Here is a 20415-nt window from a genome sequence, read left to right as displayed (position 1 = left end):
TGTGGCGGATGTTCTTGTCTCAGGAATGTGATTGCAAGAGCAGTTGCTGACTGACAGAAACTCCCATCCCCTTTATCTGCTGCCACCAAAAAGCAAAGCAGAAATGCCACAGCCACTGCGGAGCTGGGAAAGGGCTCAAAAGCACAGTTAAAGCAATAATAATGCGTAATAATTAGGAGCATAATAATACTTTGGGTCAATGCAGCTCTTACCTTTAACTGCTCTGGGAAAGAGAAACGCAGGGGAAGAATAAAACCACGTCCTTCTGGTTCATAATTTAGCAACGATTACTTGGCTGAACTTCAGCCAGTTATTTGTTAGTACAGGCAATAAAACACACAAATATGAAAGTAAAATGGGCAACATGGAAATCTTGCTGTCCAGGTAAACCTTTATGCTATTTATGGCCAACAGAAAGTATGGAAGGGTCTGTTTTGCTTTCTCATAACGCAGCAATCGAAACTCAATCTTGGGGCAAAGGTTGAGGTGCAATAAAATGCGGCAGCCAGAGTTTGTCCTTCCCACACCTTGGCTGGCAAAAGCCCCAAACCTGCACATGCGAACACACTGTCTCTTTTTTCCCCCTTTAAAAGGGGAAATTAGAATTCATTTTTTATGATTTCAGTCACGGGAGTACAAGAGATCAGAGACTAACATTCAGACACGCAAAAGTCAAACATGTGAACAGCGAACAAGCTTAATTCTTGTGCTGCAGCCCTGGCAGGGGTGGTGTCCTCAGCACTCTCCTCTTCTTCCTTCCCTAAGAGGCCAACTGTTTAATTAATTATTTTGCATAGGTGAAATGGACCATTAGAAAACATTAGACAACACTTAATTTATCATTTATACAAGGATGAATGCAAATCATTTTGAGGTTTGGGTTGTTTTTTTTTCCTTCCCACACTCCTAATTAATATTCATGAGCATAATTTCACAAAGGCAGTTATAAAACTATGTCAGAGGCAGCTTGAAAATATAGTTGTGCTAACAGAGAAAGAGGAAACTGTCCCCCTCCCCACCCCTGCAAGGGGGGATTTAAACCCAACACAAACATTTACTGAATGATGGGGTTTTATAATATTTTAATCAAGTTATTCATTACACAAAAATAACACTGTGGAAAACCAGATAACGTTATACAAAAGCTAAGTTCATTTGTTCTGGACAGGTGGCCAGTCTGCAACTCTGTGCCGGCATCCAAAGCCCGCCCACAATAGCACTAAAGACGATTATGCAAATGCTCCCTGTTCCCTGCTATTTTCCCAGGAATGGGAGAAGGGCTCCATGTGGAAGAAGCAATTGTTTCCCAGTCATGTGGAAAACAAACCAAGAGAAAGAAGGGAGGGAATGTGAACGGAAGATAGCAACACATCCCCTCGCCGGGCCGCGCCGAGCTGGGAGATGCCTGGAATGATCCTACTGGAGTGCAGATAGCAGGGGTCAGAGCCCCAGTTCAGAGCCCAGGAAATGAATTCCTCATACTATTGGACATGTTCCTTGTGTTCTGCCACGGGACAAAGCAGCTGAGAGATGGCAGCTCTCCTTCAGCTGTAAGGCACCACTCCAGAGGGAGCGCTGGCACAAGCGTGAATTTTGGAGAAGATGAGCAGGACGTCATCTGGTCATGTCTGAGCTTTTTTCCAATTCCACATCTTGGTCAAAGAATAAGTAAAATATAAATGTGGAATCTAAGACAATGAATTTGCTCCACTCCAGTCCTCCACTGATTATTAATTTTAACATATTTTACTAAAATACACTTGATAACAGGGATGTAAAATTTATCTGTAAAAACTGCTAGAATGTTTTTTATACTTCTAAGGACAGCTCTTCAATGCCCATGGCTTGAATCACCCATTTTTGACCTCAAATGCTTTTCACTTCTCCCAGATATCAATTCTCCATCTAAGTACTCATGTAGATGACCCAGCTCTTCTTCTGCTGTCCAACTGAATTCCAGGATTCAGTAGGACACAAAAAATGACCGCAGGCAAATGACTGTGATCCAAGCAACCAGCAGCTTGCAACTTTCATTAATTGTAAGTTAGGCATGACTAATTATAATTCTAAGGGCAGGACTTTCCCACAGAGCCCCAGGTACTGAAGGGATGCAGAGCAGCATTAACAGGACAGAAGTTGTCACAGATGAACAACCTGTGCCACTAGCACTGACTTTCGCACAGGTTGAGGATTCAGCTCTGCAGCTGAATTCTTTATTCTCACTATTACTGAAGAAATTGTGGCTGGCCCTGGATCCCTGAAGCGTCCAAGGCCAGGCTGGATGGGGACTGGAACAGCCCAGGATAGTGGAAGGTGTCCCTGCCCATGGCAGGAACAGGATAAGCTTTATGGTCCCTTCCAACCTATTCCAGTCTGTGACTGAGTCTAAAGGAACCAGGTTTCTACAGCTGGTATTAGGAGGCCAAAATAAGAAATAATCATCTGGGCCTTGCTCAAATAAAAATGAAATCAATTTAAAATCTTCACTTATTCCTCAAAAAAGAACACGTCCATCCGATTTAGAGTTGGTTGAATAGAACTTACAGGAGCAGGGTTAGGAATAATCCATGTTTAAAGACCAACACCTCCTTTCTTCACAGGTTTTCACTCTATTCCAGCACTGCAACTGGAGTCAGTAAAAATAAAAGTTCCTAAGTTCCTATAGGAGGTAGTTGCCCCTTTTTTTTTTTTTTTTTTTTTTTACTTTTACAAGTATAGCTTTTCAGAACTTATTTTATGCTTCTTTTTGCTTCACCTCAACATCCCCCTAACTCCCAAAGCAAGTTTCCAAAGCCCACATGCTTGGTTTTCCCAGTTGATGGAAATTTGGCTCCATTTCCATCATCACCTCTTTTTTTCCAATCAGATCCCAACAACTTTACACTGAACTTCAATTCAAAAGAATTTCTTGGGCTGTTTCTGACATAGCTTTAAAGTGACTTAATTAAATCCTCCTTCTATCAGTGACAGTGTTGTTTCTTTTCCTCATTCAATAGGATTTACACATAAATTGTGTGACTCTTGCTCATGTGTTCATCACATGTACACAGCCTTTATCATGTATCCTCTCTGGCTGGAATTTCTCCAGGGTTTTTCTGACACCCAGAATTCATATTCTCCCTTTTTCTGCCAAGATACCAAGTGCTTTGCATTTCCAGTAACTCCACTGCTCTCTCTCCCTGTTTCCTGTAGTAATCTCCCCTGGAGCGATCAGCCTACCTATTGGCTTCGGGGCACTCTGTAAATCTTCCAAATATCTTTCACCCATTGTGTCTGTGATCTCAATTATTATTTGTCTTTCAGCACTGACATCTTTAATTCCAGTGCTCCACTTCAGTTTTCTTCAGATTACCTCGCCATACAACCCAGTTTTATTCCACACACTCTTCTGACCATCCTTGTCCCACCCAGGCATTTCTGTATTTTCATTTTCAACACCAACTGTCTCTGGCCCATCTCTTCAATCTCTTTTTTAATTTCCCCCCGCCCCCTTCAATTTCTAGCACTTCCCACCTCTGTTTCTTTGTCTTGGCCTGGTAACACAAAACTTGATCAGCCATTGCCATAATCTCATTTTTTATGCTGTTCCACAGCTCTTCACCATTCACTTCTTTCACCAGGGACAAAATTTCACCCCCCAGCTGCTTTGTTTTCTTTCCTGTGTCTGACTCTTTCCATCTGTGCTTATCGTAGATCTTCATCCCTGACACTTTTTTGGTTGCTTTCAGCTCTGCTGCTGCCAACACTCACTCGAGTTCTGGAGGTAACTCTGGGAGAAAGGAAGCCTTCGACAGCCCCAGGAACATACCCTGATTTACTGCAAACTCCCTCCGGATTGCCAATCCTTGTTTGATGTCAGGTGCAATTCACTGAGCCTTTAGAGGACGGGGTTTATTTGGAGACTGAACTTTATACTCGCTCAGGAAAATAACCAGGAACTTCACAGAGAGTTAAAATAGCGAGCACAAGCAGGTCTAAAATAACACGTGTATTTCCAATTTTAATTAAAACATGCCTGCAGGGCATGCCATTGATTTTGGCATGTGAGAATACCACTACCGCCACTAATATATGATGGTACATAATTGGATTTTACTAAAAGTACTGCTCTTTCATTTAGTAGGTTTTAGAAACTAATTATTACTGGTCTTTTGTTCCAGGTATTCACAACATTGATGGAAGAACAAAAAGCATTTAGGATGTAAATAGGAGGACAGAGACAATACTGTTCACCAAAGGGGGGAACAAATCCAGCCTGCTTTAGTAGAGTCAAACCTACAGTCTTCTCCCCACGACATCTTTCCTGCCCAAAATTCCCATAACCGTGACCAGATATCCCATTACCAACATGCCACAATGCTGCTTTCACTTTCCCTCTCAGGACTGTGTTTCTCCAGCATCCCACGGGTACATCACCTGGTGTTGTACATCCTGAAATTGTGGCTGCCCCATCCTTGGAATTGTTCCAGACCAGGCTTGGAGCAACCTGGGATAGTGGAAGGTGTCCCTGCCCATGAGCTTTAAGGTCCCTTCCAATCCAAACCATTCCATTATTTTATGATAACATAGATGTTCCTCCCACTCCTCCTTTGCAATTCCCTGACAAATCCAGGTGATTAAAGGACACCTGGTCATTTACACAGCCAGGGCCACGCCCTGACTCCAGCTCACATTCACCAGCCTAGTGACACACTGACACTCACATCAGCCTCAGCTTTTTCCAAAAATTAATAGGAACTTAAAAAAAATAAGACAAGGAAGCAGTAATAAAAAATTATAACAAATTATCTTTCAGAAGTCAGCTCCAAATTGCTGGTTTTTCTTCTTTACATCATTATTATACCTTAAAGAAAACACATTTTCTCCTTCTCTCACACAAAATGATATGATTAATTTAGCACATAATTAACACACATTTGTCAACTCCTTGTTTCACTGCAGGCCTCCAGCCCAATATTTTCTGTTCAGCTACACAGATAAGAGCCACCATTCATTATTCAAAGGTTTCTTTGCTGCAAACCAAAGATGTTCTGGTAAATAACAGTTTCAGACTCCATGTTTGAGTTTCCAATCATCACAGGTAACTCAGCTATTCATTCTTAAAGTATTTTTGCTCTTTGCATGTTATTTGGAGTTCTGAAGAGAAAAACCTTTGCTACAAGTCATAGGGAGAAGAGGAAAAAGAAATTCATTGTAAATTATCAGCTGCTCCTGGGAGACAGAGACACTGCAGTGTGCCAAGTCAAATTAATCCCAGGCACAAAGATGTGAATAAAGCTTTAAAACTGAGATCAAGCAGGGAAATTAAATAGATCACTCAGAAAAAATAAAACTAACTTCATTTGGTACCGTATTTTACCACATTGGCCAATGTGTGTTTAAAATTCTATGGTTTTCCAAAGGTAAATGCTCTTCAGAGGAATGCCTGAAGCCAAAAAGAAGCCAGTGCTGACACAGAGACTGGAGAATGCAGATGGGCTTTCTCAAGTCTTGTTTTAAGCAAACACATCAAGAGCAAATTTCTCCTAAGGAAAACCAATGAAATCTAGTTTAAAAAGATCTGAAGCAGAATCAGAACCAAAGTGAACTACATTCATATTTAAATCAGCATTGGTAGATAATTTTTTAAAAACAACTTTAATTTAGCTCGGGGCAAGCTTCAAATTTGCAGTCTGGGCTCATCACTCCAGCCTTTTTCAATCCCATTTTTCTTTAAATAAACTCTGTGTTTCTGAGCACAACCTATCAAGCTCAGCTCTGATGTGACTTACTAACTTCCTCAAGGCTGGGTCATTAGAAAACATTTGTATACTGTTGCAAATTTACATAGTGCGGTACAAACACGGAAGGAAACCGATTCCCTGCCTGGAAGCACTTGGAACACAAATAAACCTCCCAATTATCAGGGTAAATCAGAGTTTGGTGCGACCTGGCAGCTGCAGAAATCAGGGCACAGAAAGGTGTCACTGAGGGCAAAATGCAAGGGATTGAGAGAAGTGAACTAAAACCTTGTGGGAAGTTAATACACAAGGGCTTGGCACTTGAGAGCTTCACAAACAAGGAGTTTAAGTGTGAAGAATTAAACAGAAAAAATGCTCTGTGTATCAAATATTTCCATAAATATTGGAAACAAGTTTTAGTTCAAGTCATTTCATTGCTCCATAAGGGATTTCAGTACTTTGACAACTGAGAAAGACATTATGGCACTAATACAGAGGCAAAAATGAATGAAAACATACATGAAATATGAAAAAATCATCACTGAGAAAGACGACATCTCACTCTTTTCCAAATGAAAATCTTATTTGTTTGGCAAAGGAAGACAGAAGGGCAGATTTAGAAGTCAAAAACAAGTACACTGCTGATTAAAGGCAGGAAAGATCTACCTGAAGTCACAATGCGGAACACAGCAAAGGAGGATTCACTGAAACCATCAAAATGAGACATTCAATATGTGGGCAAGAAAAGCCAGGGATGACCAAAAATGGAATCACCTACGGCAAACCTTTCTGAAAAAGCAAGTATCACAAAAACGAAGACACCACCTAAAACCACACTGACAGAATCCCACCTTAGCAGCAGCACATCAACGATTTAATGAGCCCAAATGCAAGCAGGGATAATTATAAAATAAATTGGCACTGCGTGGTATTGATGTAAGTGAGGGGCAATTCATGGCACTAAATTGATTCTCACCTTTGAACGATACCCTAAAACCATGCAGGGCTTCGGTTTGCATCCTGCTCTTCTGCTTTCTGTGAACTCTGATCACAGCCCATCCTGAGCTTACAGAAACCACTTGCACAAGGTCACCTTGGCACTGGAGCTGCTCTGTGGATTTTTATTTTTATTACTGTTTGGTAGTGGATCTGCACATCCAAGCAAATACATCTTCCAGACACTCTGAAAGGCAGCAGTGGCAGCTCTTCATTTTGTTTGTCATTCCCCACTCCCACAACAGGGAAATTTCTGGGCACCTTGCCAAATTTTATTTAATTAAAAGCTCCTTTGCTTTTGATTCTTTAGCAACTTGGTTACCAATTCCATCTGACCACTTTCACAGGGAAAGGAATTTAATATAAAAGTGGATTTCTCTGGTGTTTACAGAACTGGTGACAGTATAATTTGGAGTGGGGAGACAGCTGGCAATGCAGTTAGAGAGGGAAAACACTGAAAAAGCCGAGAAAGAAAAAGCCCAACTCAGTGGAGCACACTGATGCTGTACAAATGCTTTTAGTTTATCAGCTGGCCATCAAAAGTGCTTTCTTCAGTAGAGAGGAAGTTCTCCCCAAGTACCTGAATAATTATTTAGTATCAATTTAGTATTAATACCTCAATAACCCATCAATTCCTGTGCTGAAGCCCCATTTCAAAAAGAAATAAATAGATCTTTCATTACAAGGACATGTCCCGCACTCAAAAGAGGGCTGATTAAACACATCCTAATCAGATACACACCAGTGGAAGGCACAAATTTTTTTTGGATAATAAAGGCTGACTAAAGAGTTTACCAGTTCTTTTTATTTCAAGGCTGGGTTGGCTCTTCTTTAAATGGTGGGAAAATATCTCTGATCTTACTTATCAGGAGCCTCTGGTCATGGATTTAAACACCTGACATAGCAAAAATGACGAGTGATCTCCCTGATAACCTGAGTGAAGTAGGATTTATCTCCCACAAAACCACCTGCCAAGTGACTCAGCACAGCAGCCAAACCAGTTCTGAGCATTCTTCCCTGAAATTGGTGAAGTGCATTTCAACCTCACAAATCTGCACAGAGTAAGGAGAAGCAACACAGGTGATACCTCTAGAAGAGCTGCCACTGTGCTTTCAGGAAAAGCAAAACCCAACAGAATTATGGGATGGGCTTGGACACACAGTCACTCTGATGTTCTATTATTTTTGCTGGAAAATGCTTTTAAAATGTGCAGAACACTTAAAGCTTTAGATACTGTGAGAAAAAAAAAAACAACAAAAAAACCCCAACAACCTGATAAAACACCCATAAGTTCTGAATGTATCAGAGCAGCAGAATTCCCACAGGCTGTATCTCTGCTGAACACACAGTGTTCATCAGTCAGCCAGGCCACATCCCTGCTCCCACCAAGGCTGAATACCAGCACTGCTTCCTCAGCACGTCCTAATCCTGCCATGAATCAGCAAACATTTCACGCTCCTGAACCTGGATAAACTGCAAGAATAATCAGGGAGAGACCCTGTCAAACACAGCATCAGAAAGTGGCTGAAAGACTAAATCTGTTTATTCCCATTATATACAACGCTGCGAAGATTGGAGTTGGTGGAATTTTACAGCTGGCTTAGAGAGGAAAATATCACTGCTCAGTGAAAAAAAATTTTTTGTGAAGCAGAGAGCATTTGAACAATATGACTCAAATTTAGCTATATTCAATATCTGCATTTGGAAGCCGAGCCCCACTTCAGCTCTGTGGCTTCCCAAGAACAGAGATTTTAGGAACTGAAATTATTTCCTGGGAGGTTGTTTGCAGCATTTCTCCTCTGCAAGTTCTTTGCCTCATTTCTTTACACCTGACATACATAGGGGAAAAACCCAAACAAAAACAGTAGATAAGCCATATGAACTTGCAAAACATGTAGTGTGAAGGTTTGCCTTTTTTTTTTAAGATTCAAGAGCTCAATTTACTAACACACAGCAAAAACCCTTTTTCTCATGGATTTTTCCCCAGAAAGAAGTTTTAAGAGTAAGAAGTTGTGGTACAAGTGTCAAGGCCATCACAGAGCTGGTGACAAGACCCACTGCTAGAAAAATAAATACCACCCACTCCAACCCCACAATTTTTACCATTTATTGGTACATAATTACTGCTACAGAGGAAAACAGCTCTGAAGTCAAAAATTATCATTTCTTAATCTTGAATCGTGCAGTATTCAGTGTTTGGAGACACAAGGATCACCAAATTCTATGTTAACTGGAGGAAAAGAAGATCTATTTCTACCACATATATTCACTATTCCGTATGTTTTTTGTTCTTTTTTCTATGGAACAAGTACAGGGCTCTTTACAGGGGAAAAAAAAAAAAAAAAAAAAAAAAGAGGAAAAAAAAAGTGACAGGATGTAGTTTCAGCAACATCTCAGTATTTCTTCAAGGTATTTCTAAAAATTCTTGGCGGAACCCTCAACCAAAACCCTTCTGCAGGAGACTTCCCAGAAGCTGCCTGCACCTTGGATCCCATTTCCAGATTTATGTGGGGGCGATTTTGCTTCCTAAAGGTCTAACACACAACCTGCAGCCTATGAGAATAATCAAAAAGAAACATGTTGATGTATTCCAGCAGTTTCTGACTCTCCACGACCCCTTTAGATGACAGCAAGGGTTAAGCAGCTCCTGGACAGAGATGTCCACACCTTTCATTTAAAGGGAAACACTGAAGGAATAAATGGGAAGCTGTGTTTAAAGGAACTTTGGGATCTTCTGAGAAGCCTCCCTTGGCCACCATTTGGGAGGAAAACCCTTTGCTCCCAACTCTGAGGGGTGATTGAAAACTTGATCCTGGCTGTGGGGAGTCCTCACTTGGCATGTCAGAGCAGAGGTGAGTTATGGCCTTGCAGGATTTTATATTCCCTACCAGCAGCAGGTACATATTTACAGCATCTTTTCAATGCTTTTCATATTTTCAATTTTTTCAACCCTAAAAATGGGTACATTGACCCAAAAAAATTGCTTTCCCCCTTAATTTTCACCAAGTATCTTTGAGTATTTACATATATATATATATACAGACACATATAAGAGCTTATATTATTAGTCTTCTATAAAAGTAAAGAATTTTACCATCATTACACCTGGTAATAGCTGTATAATTGAAAACTCTTTTTAAAAAGGTAGGTAGTGCATTATCTGCATTATTCGCTTTCATGAATACAGAAAAAATAATCCTGCTTACAAATTCCACTCCCAACCACATTTACTGGAGGGCATTCATAGAGATGCTTTGCTCTACTTTAAGTAAACATAAATTATCAGGCAAAACAAAACCAGAAAGCCAAAACGAGTCAGAAAATGTCTTTCGAGACTCTGCTATAAATACAAGAAAACCCCATGTGATAGGAAAAATGAAAACTTTTGGCCAGCCTATTTGGATAGACAATCCAAAAGCAAATACAGATGTACCTGGCACCTGAAGAGAAATAAATCCAGGAGACCCAGGAGCTCACAAATTTCACATCTCAAAAAATGTAACCAGCCCTTGGTATTTTTCTTTTTTAATCACCGCTTTATGGCTTGTGCAGGTAAAAAAAAAAAAAAAAAAAAAAAAAGCTCTGAGCCAGATTTGGACACAAGCAGAGCTAAAAAAAACAGTGCTGTTTTTTTTTTCATAAATCTGTAGGCTTCCTCCTACTCAATTAGTTTCTGTTTGCAGCAAGTATAAAATATGCTTTTCTTTTTGTTGAAAATATGACAAACTACCCTTTAAACTGCAAAAGGCAGTGAAGAGTATATTGCTAGAGAAATGAGCAGCAGGGCAGGATATCTGCCTAGCAGAAAACACAGAGTAATATTGAAAATAAAATAAGGGATATTCCTTATATATGGAATAACCCTATGCCATCATCAACACAATTCTGGTGACTGATAAGAATGTTTTACATCTATAAATTAAAATGTCAATCAGTGTTAAGGTTCTGTTCCTGCACCATACCTACACTGAATTTTACCCTCAAGAGTGTTTGCTGATGTTGATGTCACTAACTTACCCATCGAACCACATTTTAAAGTGTTTTCTCAATAAAACAGAAGTTAATTATTTTTTTTAATATTTGGAAATTTCCCAATATAAAGCCTGTTGCCCTTATTTCATTTTCCATGGAAAAAAAGGAAAACTGGTTAATAAGTAACCTGGTGAATAACAACCAAACACTACTAAAATAAAACAGCACCAATAACCAATTGGAGCTCATCATCTATATGAAATGGTGGCCACCTATAAGTTTCCAGACTCCAGCTGAACAATGATTTTTCCTTATCTAAAGCACCAAGATGTTCAAATATTGTTATTTATTCCTTCTAAAACGATGTGGAAGGGAATGACGCAGCTGAGCTTCACTGCTGGCTACGCAAACCATAAAACAGAACAATAAATGTTTGAGGCAACAGTTCAGAGAACTCTTGGAAATAATCCCTAGGAAATAAAGTTGATGGCTTTCCTTTATGTGTATAAAACTGAACAAGTCACCCACTGTGGATGCAGGGTCTGACACTGAATAATCATTCAGGGGAGATTTGACCTACACATTCTCTGATGGGGTTTGGTTTTTTTGCGGATTTTTTTTTTTTTTTTGGTTTTTCTTTTGTGAGCTGTCAACACATCCTGGTTTATCCAGGTCTGAAAGCAAACTTCCAAGGCTGGAAAGAAGAAGGGAGTACAGTTTTTAAAATAGTTAAGAACACATCTACTTTACCCTTTAAATAATCCTCTAAGACAAACAGCTTCAGTAGCCAAGAAGCTCTGCCCAGTTTTCCTTACATCCATCTAATGAACTCCTGGGGGTCCAACATGAAATCTGGATCCCTGGGGTCAGGGATTGCTCTGGAATGGAAAGGATGACAGGCTGCTCCTATAAACTCATGTTCACTTTTTACAGTGTGACCACAAGTTTGTGTGTTCAGTCATTGAACAATAAATAAAATGAGCCCTTCCTTTCTATTAATTTAACCAGTGGAGACCTTTTCAACAGTAAAATTAAGGTAACCTGGTCTGAGACACACGAAAAGGAAGAATAACTTTACAGAAATGTCACTACTTAAAATACAGTCACGCATAGCCCAAACCCACTGGAGTTACTGTGCAGGAGGTGTACTCAAACAGCTTTTCAAAGTCCCAGAGTAAAAAAAGGAACACCATCTCTGATGAATTACCTCTGTGTGCCCAACATTTGACAAGCAGCTGAAATGGAGAAAATTTAATCAGCTGAATTAACCAACCGAACTATACAAAATATGACGCTCTCCCTACTTTTATTTCTATGTGGGTTATTTTTTTTTAAACCAACGTTTTCTTTTTAATTACACTCGCCTGAGTACCATTTTCAGACAAACTGGTGATTGCTGTTTTTCCCTAAGTTATGGTCTTTTGATTGTAACAGAGAAGGTGTTTATTATTAGGTAAAGAGGCAGAGTTATGTTGGATATAAAGGTTTTGGTTTTTTTTTTCCCAATTGATGGCTACAGAACAAATGCAAGGCTAACAGCAAACGTGCAGAAATGCGAGTAAAGGCAAAAGAAAGTTAAGAGATAAACAGCTTTTGACTTGTTTATGGCCTGCTAGAAAATACAAGGAAGGGACGATGGATGATGTTCACGCACCAAATATTTGCCTTCTTACCCAGAAGCTTTAGGGATTTAAAAATCCCCAAACAAACACCCCCCAAATCCACATCCAGAGCATTCCTGGGCATACTGACTGCGTGTAGATCCCTGCACAGCCACGTCCAGCAGTGATCTGCAAACCAGGAGGGCATTTCCTGAGGAACCGATACCAGCCCAAAAACTGGGAGAACACTGCACCACCGTTATCAGGGGACTGGGAAAATGTAGCAGGGAATACAGCCAAGGAGGTGGCTCGGGCAGGGCCTGGGCTCTCAAACAGCCCTGAGAACAAGGACGCGTTTTTTTCTCAGGGATGCAGTTCGGGAACCAAGATGCTGAAAGATTTTCTAAGTTGAAAAGGGATAAGGGCCTCACCAAACTACAGACTTGTTAAGGATGTTGATATAGGAATCTCCTCCACCCAAAGAACTCTGAGATGAATGTGAGATGTATCTGAGGTGTGGAAAGCTAGGAAATGAAAGAGTATTGCATTGCCAGGACAAGATACAAGGAAAGACGTGGAAAAGGAACCCAAGGAGAGGTGGAGCCGCCTTGGCAGGGTATGGCTGGCACGGACTCGTAACTCAGCGCTGCTGCTGCAGCTCTGGGGGCCCAAAGTTTCCACCGTGCATATTTTGAAAGCCTTGAGTTGTGACTCGCCTGCCCTCTTAAATCCCAGGAAAAAAGAAAAGCAGCTGCTGGGAAGGATGACTGGGTTGAACGTGTTAGGAAAGAGCTGAGACGCTGAGAAAAATTGAGGTAGCAGTGAAAAAACGATGCAAACAGAAGCAACTCATGGGTAACTCCACAGGCTGCAGGATCCACTGCCTGGCTCACTGGTGGAGCTGAATGGCCAAGCAAGGAGCAGCTCTCAAGAATAAAGTTTTTCATCTGCGAGCAGAACCACTTACAAGGATCCAAATTCCAGCCCCTGGATGCTTCTGAGCGCAGTAATCGGAAAGAAAAATAACGGCTAAAAGCAGGCTCAGAGAAACTTGCTTGCATCAGTTCAGCAAAAAATGGGGTTTCTTTATGAAGGGCTTCCTTTGTAGGAATAGAGTAATTCTAAGCTTAGCAGCCCCTTTATAAGGAAGTAGATGTTTTCACTGAAAATAGAAGCTGACAGTCCTCCTCTGTTCTTGGAGAAATATTATTTTAACCTAAAGAATTCCATAAAAACTGTAGTAGATTGCTTAGCATTTTTAAAAGGCTGCCTTTGAAAATTCTTTTTAAATGGATTAATACTGCAGTATAGGGCATTTTCATCTTTCTTCTAACAGAACAACCAGTGAGACAAGACCAAAATCAGACATCCCACTTTCCCCCCCACTTTAAGTTCTGACATGTGTTTCTTGGAGACGGAAAAGCACACGAACAACTGAATGCAAAATCTACATAAAAAGAGAAGGTCAACGATAATATTGTTTGGAATGTCACTCATAGACCCATAGCCTTTGTTCCAGGCAAAGTATATTATATTAAATGTTAAACGGACATTTAATATAGAGAATTTTAAAGAGCTTCTTGTTTGGGGGTGAAAAGGGAAACGTGCACTAAGAGGTTGAACTCTGACAAGTGCAGAATAGTATCAATAATCCGATTATAACACCTGATTTGTCAAACTTGTCTCTACAAGTTATTCTAAAATTCACAATAGTGTTCCTAACCATTTATGAAATGGTGCAGATCAGTCTTTGTGGCCTTCACAGCCACTGATTCTCCATGCTTTGTCGGGAAGAATGGCCTGAATAGCCACGGAGTCCTATACTTCATTTTCCTACCCTGCTTATGGATATCCCTGTGCTTTGAATGGAGAACATAATCCAAAGGTAGTCCCAGGCAGGTGTTTTCTTTCTGGAAGCAGCAAGTTCTGCTGATGTATTGTGCACCACCAGGGCTGAAAGGACCAAACCAGGCCATCAATATGCATGATCTCCATGCCAGGCAGTGACTGGGAAGTACGGATTCTCTCCCAAGAAACGAAAAGTTAGTTGTGCTGAGATTGAAAACAAACTAACAAAACAGCCCAGTATCTGAAATCACAGTCACTGCACACTAAACATGAGATTTTTCAGGGTTATGGGAAGGAACAAAGACTTACAAGTGATTGTTCACAACCCAGGTTGAAACACAGGTCTTATTCTGAGTTCTTCCACCTAATGAATCCAAAACTTGTTCAGAAAATACCAGTGATTATCCACAAGATATACCCCAAATTAGGTCACAGAACCCCTGAATGACTTGGGTTGGAAGGGACCTCAAAGATCATCCCATTCCACCCCTGCCATGAGCAGGGACACCTTCCACTACCCCAGGTTCCTCCAAGCCCCATCCAATCTGGCCTTGGACACTGCCAGGGATCCAGGGGCAGCCACAGCTGCTCTGGGCACCCTGTGCCAGGGCCTGCCCACCCTCCCAGGGAACAATTCCTGGGTGTCAACCAAAGACACCATCTCCAAGCAAGGATCAGCCCCTTTTGAAGGCTTCACACCCTCCCTGATTTCCAGGGTCCATCAAAGAGCAGGAGGAAGCCCATGGAAAGCAGCACAGTTTGTTTACAAGCAAACCTGACTGACACAGATCAACCACAGCAAGATTCCAAAGGAAGGAAAAAGAGGAGCCTCGCAGCCCTTAAGGATCCATGGGGGAATATCACTGAGTGCAGGAACAGGCCTGAATGGCTCTGGAATTTTTGCTATTGGACCCAGAGGTTTCTTGGATACAGCTTTTCTGCCTTTCTCAAAGAGACGTGCCAACCAAGCTTCAGGGAGCAACATCCATAATGAAGTCACACACAAGCTTCCGTGGGTCTGCTGCCTTCTCCTATAGAAATTCCTACAACAGGAAAGGTGGAATATTCAAGTCAGACCTTGGATCACAGGATTTCAGTAGCTGTTCTCTCCATACAGGTAAGAAATGAACTCTGCTAAGAGAAAGAGGTGCCACATTCACACACACACCACTGGGGAAAAAAGGGAACTTGAATAAACACCAGCACAAAGTTTCCTCCAGGCTCTGGGCTGGGACGAGAACATTTCCTAGTGCTGGTGGACAAAACCATGATTTTCATATTCAATTAAACCAACAATGAATGCCTGCTAAAATGGTCTGCAATACTACCAATAAAATAGAAAGAAGGTACCTCAAAGCTCTGCCACACTTTTAGGTAGCACACAAAGCAGCTCAAGCCTCTGTGGTCACTAAGTACAGGTTGGCTTGATTTGTCTGGTTGGTTGGTTTTGGAAAATTTTGTCTGTCTTTTATAATAGACACAATGATAAAACCAACACTTGCAGACACTTAGTGAGCTCATTCCTGGGAAAAGATTTCACTCTCACTTTTTCCTAGTGTTTCCTACAGAAATTTTGAAAATATAATAAATATATGGATGGGTTTCAAAACAATTGGTTGTCTGTCAAATTAACTGCTATTAAATACATCCAGATACAGCAGCCACTCAGCTCAGGAGACCCAGGACAGAAATTTCAACCTAACCCACTCATGCAGTACAAGTGAAAGTTTCTCTGCAGAGAAATCATGGATTGACAGCTGAATTCCTTCTAAAGGTAAGCCTGAGATAAAAGAAAAACCAAACTAGTTTCTGCGTATGGGCTAATTACAAACTAAACTCTCCTCATAGGATCTGGAATGCAGAAGTCAAAGATCCTAATTCCCTAAAAGATGAGGCATCCTAAGTCTTCAAAATACATCTTCCATACACACACTCAAACTAATTTCCCAGGTTCTTCTAAATTACTGCTTGATTACAAAAGTGATCAATTCCATGATAAAACAAAACCAAGACAAACGCTTTAAATAATACAGAAATACTCTAGAGGGAGGTTTAGCACTGCAGTAACTCTAAAACCATCCTCACAGGAAGAAACAAGTAACTTAAGTTCATCTGTTAACAAAACAGCTCCTGAGCAGTCAACCCACGGCTGCTCCTTGTTTGTCCCCAAGTCGGGAGACCCACCCTTAAAGTCCACAATCTCTTCCTGCTCTCCCACAAAAACCTCCTGCATCCTTTGGGATTAAAAAATCCAATCCATTCTGCCCAGACTGCAGGGAATGATCTAATGGAAAGCTGCTTGTTGGGTTTGCCGGGCAGGTACCTCGAGTTATTTCTTCCTGCCGCTCCAGGGGTTCCGTAGCTCGGAGGGAGAGGAAAGACTTTGCTTCACCCTGGAATATATATATATTTTTTTTTTTTTTTTTTGGTATTCCAAGCCTGTTGGAAGGCTGTGTTTTCCATGCTGCAGCTGTTTTGCCTGTTGGGATTTAGGAATCGACCCAGGTGACTGGTGTTCCATGCTGACAGGGTTCTATTTACAGAGCTCCTCAGCACCACTCCCAAATCTCCCAGCTGTTCTCCTGTGCAGTGTCTGCCATCCTCCTGCTGCTACAGTCACCAGTGAAACACTGCAATAAATCAGTGTATTTTCAAAACACTTTTGTTTCCATTCTATCAGAGACTGTGTAATTTTGGCTAAAATTCACTCGATTTCTCTCACTCCTTACGAGGGAAATACCATCACCTTTCCAGTCTTCACAGGATAAAGATGGACAAGTTCATTTTCACAAAGCATTGCAATACATGATAAAGAACAAAAAGGAAAATATGAGCCATGGCAGAAGTTACTAAGACACGGTGCGAATGTCTGATTTTAACCCTTACAATTTTAATCCTCTGAAAAATTGTTCAAAAGGCCACTGGGCAGCTTGGCACTCTGGTCAGAGCATGGTAAAAGAAATGGCCAGCTTCTATTTTGATTTTAAACAATGGAAAACCAGTACCTTGTGGCAAAAATACAAATAAATTATACATAAAATATATATAAAGATGCAAAATAAATCATGTTACATTTATTTTTTATCTGCTTTATATATTATGTACACACATGCACACATTATACCGGAAAAAAAAACTGCCATAGAAATATTGTGATTTTTTAGGACATATTAATGCATATATTCTGATATCTTGAAATGTGTGTGTTTTCTAGGTCTGATGAGACACAGGGTGAGGGAAATGGGGACAGGTGACCTTGGTGTCTGCTTACATCCACCTCCCTACCTCTCCTGCTCCTCTCCCTCCACCTCCAGCTGCTTTTCCTTCTCACATCCATTTCACCTTACTTAGGGCTCCTCTCCTAACCACTACCACGGATATGAGGAGGTGCCAACTGGACTGTGTGGCTACAAACTACATTTAACTTTTCTCCACAGTTGAAAATGTTTGAAATGCATGAAGTTTCTCAGTGTTACAGACACAGCAATCAACACCAAGTGCCCTCTCCCGTCCTGATGACAGATAAATTGGTTTTTCTGAGCACCCACAGCTCTTCAATGTTAATCTGACCTCCAGAAAACAACGAGAGGAGAAAAAAAAATCCTGACAGTTACTGCCTGTTTTAAGAAAACACCTGAACAGACACTTCTAACCGTGCCTCATTTGAAATGTAGCTCAGGGAATAGGCTCTCCCACCTTTTTTGTACATCAGTGCCTTTAGTTGAGGTACTACAATTAGAAACTCATTAGCATGCAGGGAAACTCAACCTCCTTGAGGTTACTTGCAAATTCCAAGGGGCCAGGCCATGCTGACTGCCTGGAGTCACGTTTTACTCTGAAACAATGATAATGAAACATCAAGCAAAACCAAAACATGACAAGGAAGGTCACCTGTGTGTTCCCAGACTGAGAGAGACTCGTCTCTTGAGTTAAAAGTGTGAAATAATAGTAACTACAGCAGAGATGTACTTATAATCTCAAGAAAAAGCCCCCCAAAACCAGTATTTTACCTATTTAACATGCTGGGTAAAAAGTTTTTTTGCAGGTAGCAGCAAAAGCACACATTCAGTAAACTCTTCTTTCACCATAAGAATATTCTCAGCCACTGATTTCAGGCAGCTTATTAATCATGGAGAATAGCTAATAATAACAATATAAAGTTGCAATTTAAATGTTATTAGCAGGCATACTGTTAGTGGGAAATGAGAACCTTTCTGAGCTCTCATTTCTGAATATTAAGGTAAGCCTCAAAGCATATATTAAATAATGCAGGACCAAAAATACAAGTGGAAGAGCAGAGTGCAGAATCCCAACTGATCTAGAAAACTGCAGAATTGCTGATACACTGGATCCTTCTCCCATTTAGACCACGGTACAGCCTAGAAAAGCCAGGAAAGAACCCACTGGAGATGGACAGTAAGCAAAAAACAGCTCCAAAAACCTTCAAAGGCAACAGGTACAACCGATTGAAAACACAGTGCAAAAAAACCTGGGCAAAATAAGAGCAGGGAAATTGAAATCCAGGCCCTGTAATTCATCACATACATTTGCACCACTTACCATGTAATTAGGGGCAAGTTATAAACACTGGGCTGGGGTGTTTCACTTGCCTTTGGACAGGTTCTCCTGCTCCCAACAAAAGCACTCTGTGTTTAGAAACTTGGCACTCAAGTGCAGGGCACCAACCTACATTTTTTTTTAAACCAACAAAGCCTTCAGTTCTGGGAAAATTATTTCCACTGGACACCCTTCCACTGCTTCTAACTTGCCAGAAAAAAGTCAGATGTCAGAATACTCCAAATTCCCTAAGGTGACAAGAGGCATTTGGAGAGAATCTGTGAAAAGGTTTGGAAATCTGGCTTCATAAACTACTGAGCATTTCCAGCTCCCTTTAGAACTGCTTTAAAAGGAATATCCCACTGCTGATGAATGCGACTTCCCATTTATTTGGAGCACAACTTCTCTCCCCAAAAGGCTTTATGTGAAATTTTATTACCACCTCCAAAACAGAAATCCTTTTAGAGGCTCTCGAAGAAGCATCCAACATTGTTTTGGAGCTGTGCACTTATCAGCAATCCAAGGAAGCGATCCCACAAGACTTCATTCATATAAACAGCCATTCAGTGAATCTCAAATGCTGCAGCTGCATTGCTGCAAAGCTGGGGGGGGGGGGGTGTCAAATCCAAGGAGCTGAAAGCCTCAGTTGTTAAGTCTGAGCTTTCTGAAGTGCAGAGTGTAATTATTTTTCCAGCTTATCAAGACTATTCCCTAAATGCAGTGACTGGTGTGTCTCTGCATATAAAAGACATTTCCAGTGTCTAATGGATAAATGTATTAAGAACTGGTGTTAAATTCTCTACATCAGTTAGAAAACCCACTCAAGAATACACATTTTTAACCACAGTTTTCATTGAAAAATTCAGGTATTTAATCGAATTTAGTTCAGCTGCCAATGGAATTGATACTTGCCAAGGTAAATTTGTATCTGAAAAAAGAATGGGAGCACCAATAACTTATGGCACTATTGTCAGTGAGTGGGCTTCATTCAGCACAGATCCCATGTGATTCAGGAAGGGTTTCCAGATGAGTTTTAGGCTGAGAAGACATGCAGAAAACCCAGCACTAGAAACCCATCCGGCACAGGCACAAGAATCCCCTTTTCCCAACCAACAGTGAAGTCTAGCCCCAGAACACGTTCGCTCTGTGTATTTTGGGGGTGATGCAGCACTGAGGAGACTAGAAGGATGTTTAACAGGACATCCTACAAACTGCATTTGGAAGCAGCCTAGTGACAGCTTGTGATCTCACACTCCACGTCAGGCACATCTCCAGTTGGATTTATGGCATACTGAGCTCCACGAGCTCACTCCCTTGGATTTTGTTCTACCTTTAATCTATTTTAAAATAAATTAATGTATTTTTAATCTGTTGTACTTGGACTTAAGCTCCAAGAGCCTTTACTGTAAATTAAACAGGCAGCTGCCCTTTAATAGATGCTTTCCAATTTTCGACCAGGGGAGAAAAAGCAATCCTCCTCCTTTTCTCACTAACAAATCAAAATTCATTCCACTCCCTATCAAAACCATGAGGCCAAATCCGCTTTTATTTCAGATGAATGGGAAGCTGCTCTTACTGAAGAATGTGAATTTAAATTTATTTTGGACCGAGTAAGGCAGAACATTTCCTCTCCTTCTAATTGACCTGATTTTACCTTTCACTCAAGTTTCACACTGACTTCTGAGAAAACCACACAGAGTTCGATTTTATAACAACTGGGG

The 20415-nt window shown here is 40.8% G+C and overlaps 1 protein-coding gene across 1 annotated transcript in view; it reads right to left on the bottom strand.

Moving 5' to 3' along the window:
* Positions 1-20415, bottom strand: part of FCHSD2 (FCH and double SH3 domains 2) — a 118826-nt gene that overhangs the window by 71696 nt on the left and 26715 nt on the right. The window lies entirely within an intron of this gene.

This window comes from Cinclus cinclus, chromosome 2 (assembly GCF_963662255.1).
Source record: "Cinclus cinclus chromosome 2, bCinCin1.1, whole genome shotgun sequence".
Taxonomy (NCBI): domain Eukaryota; kingdom Metazoa; phylum Chordata; class Aves; order Passeriformes; family Cinclidae; genus Cinclus; species Cinclus cinclus.
The sequence above is the reverse complement of the archived record's forward strand: the minus strand, read 5'-3'. Positions and strand labels throughout refer to the sequence as shown.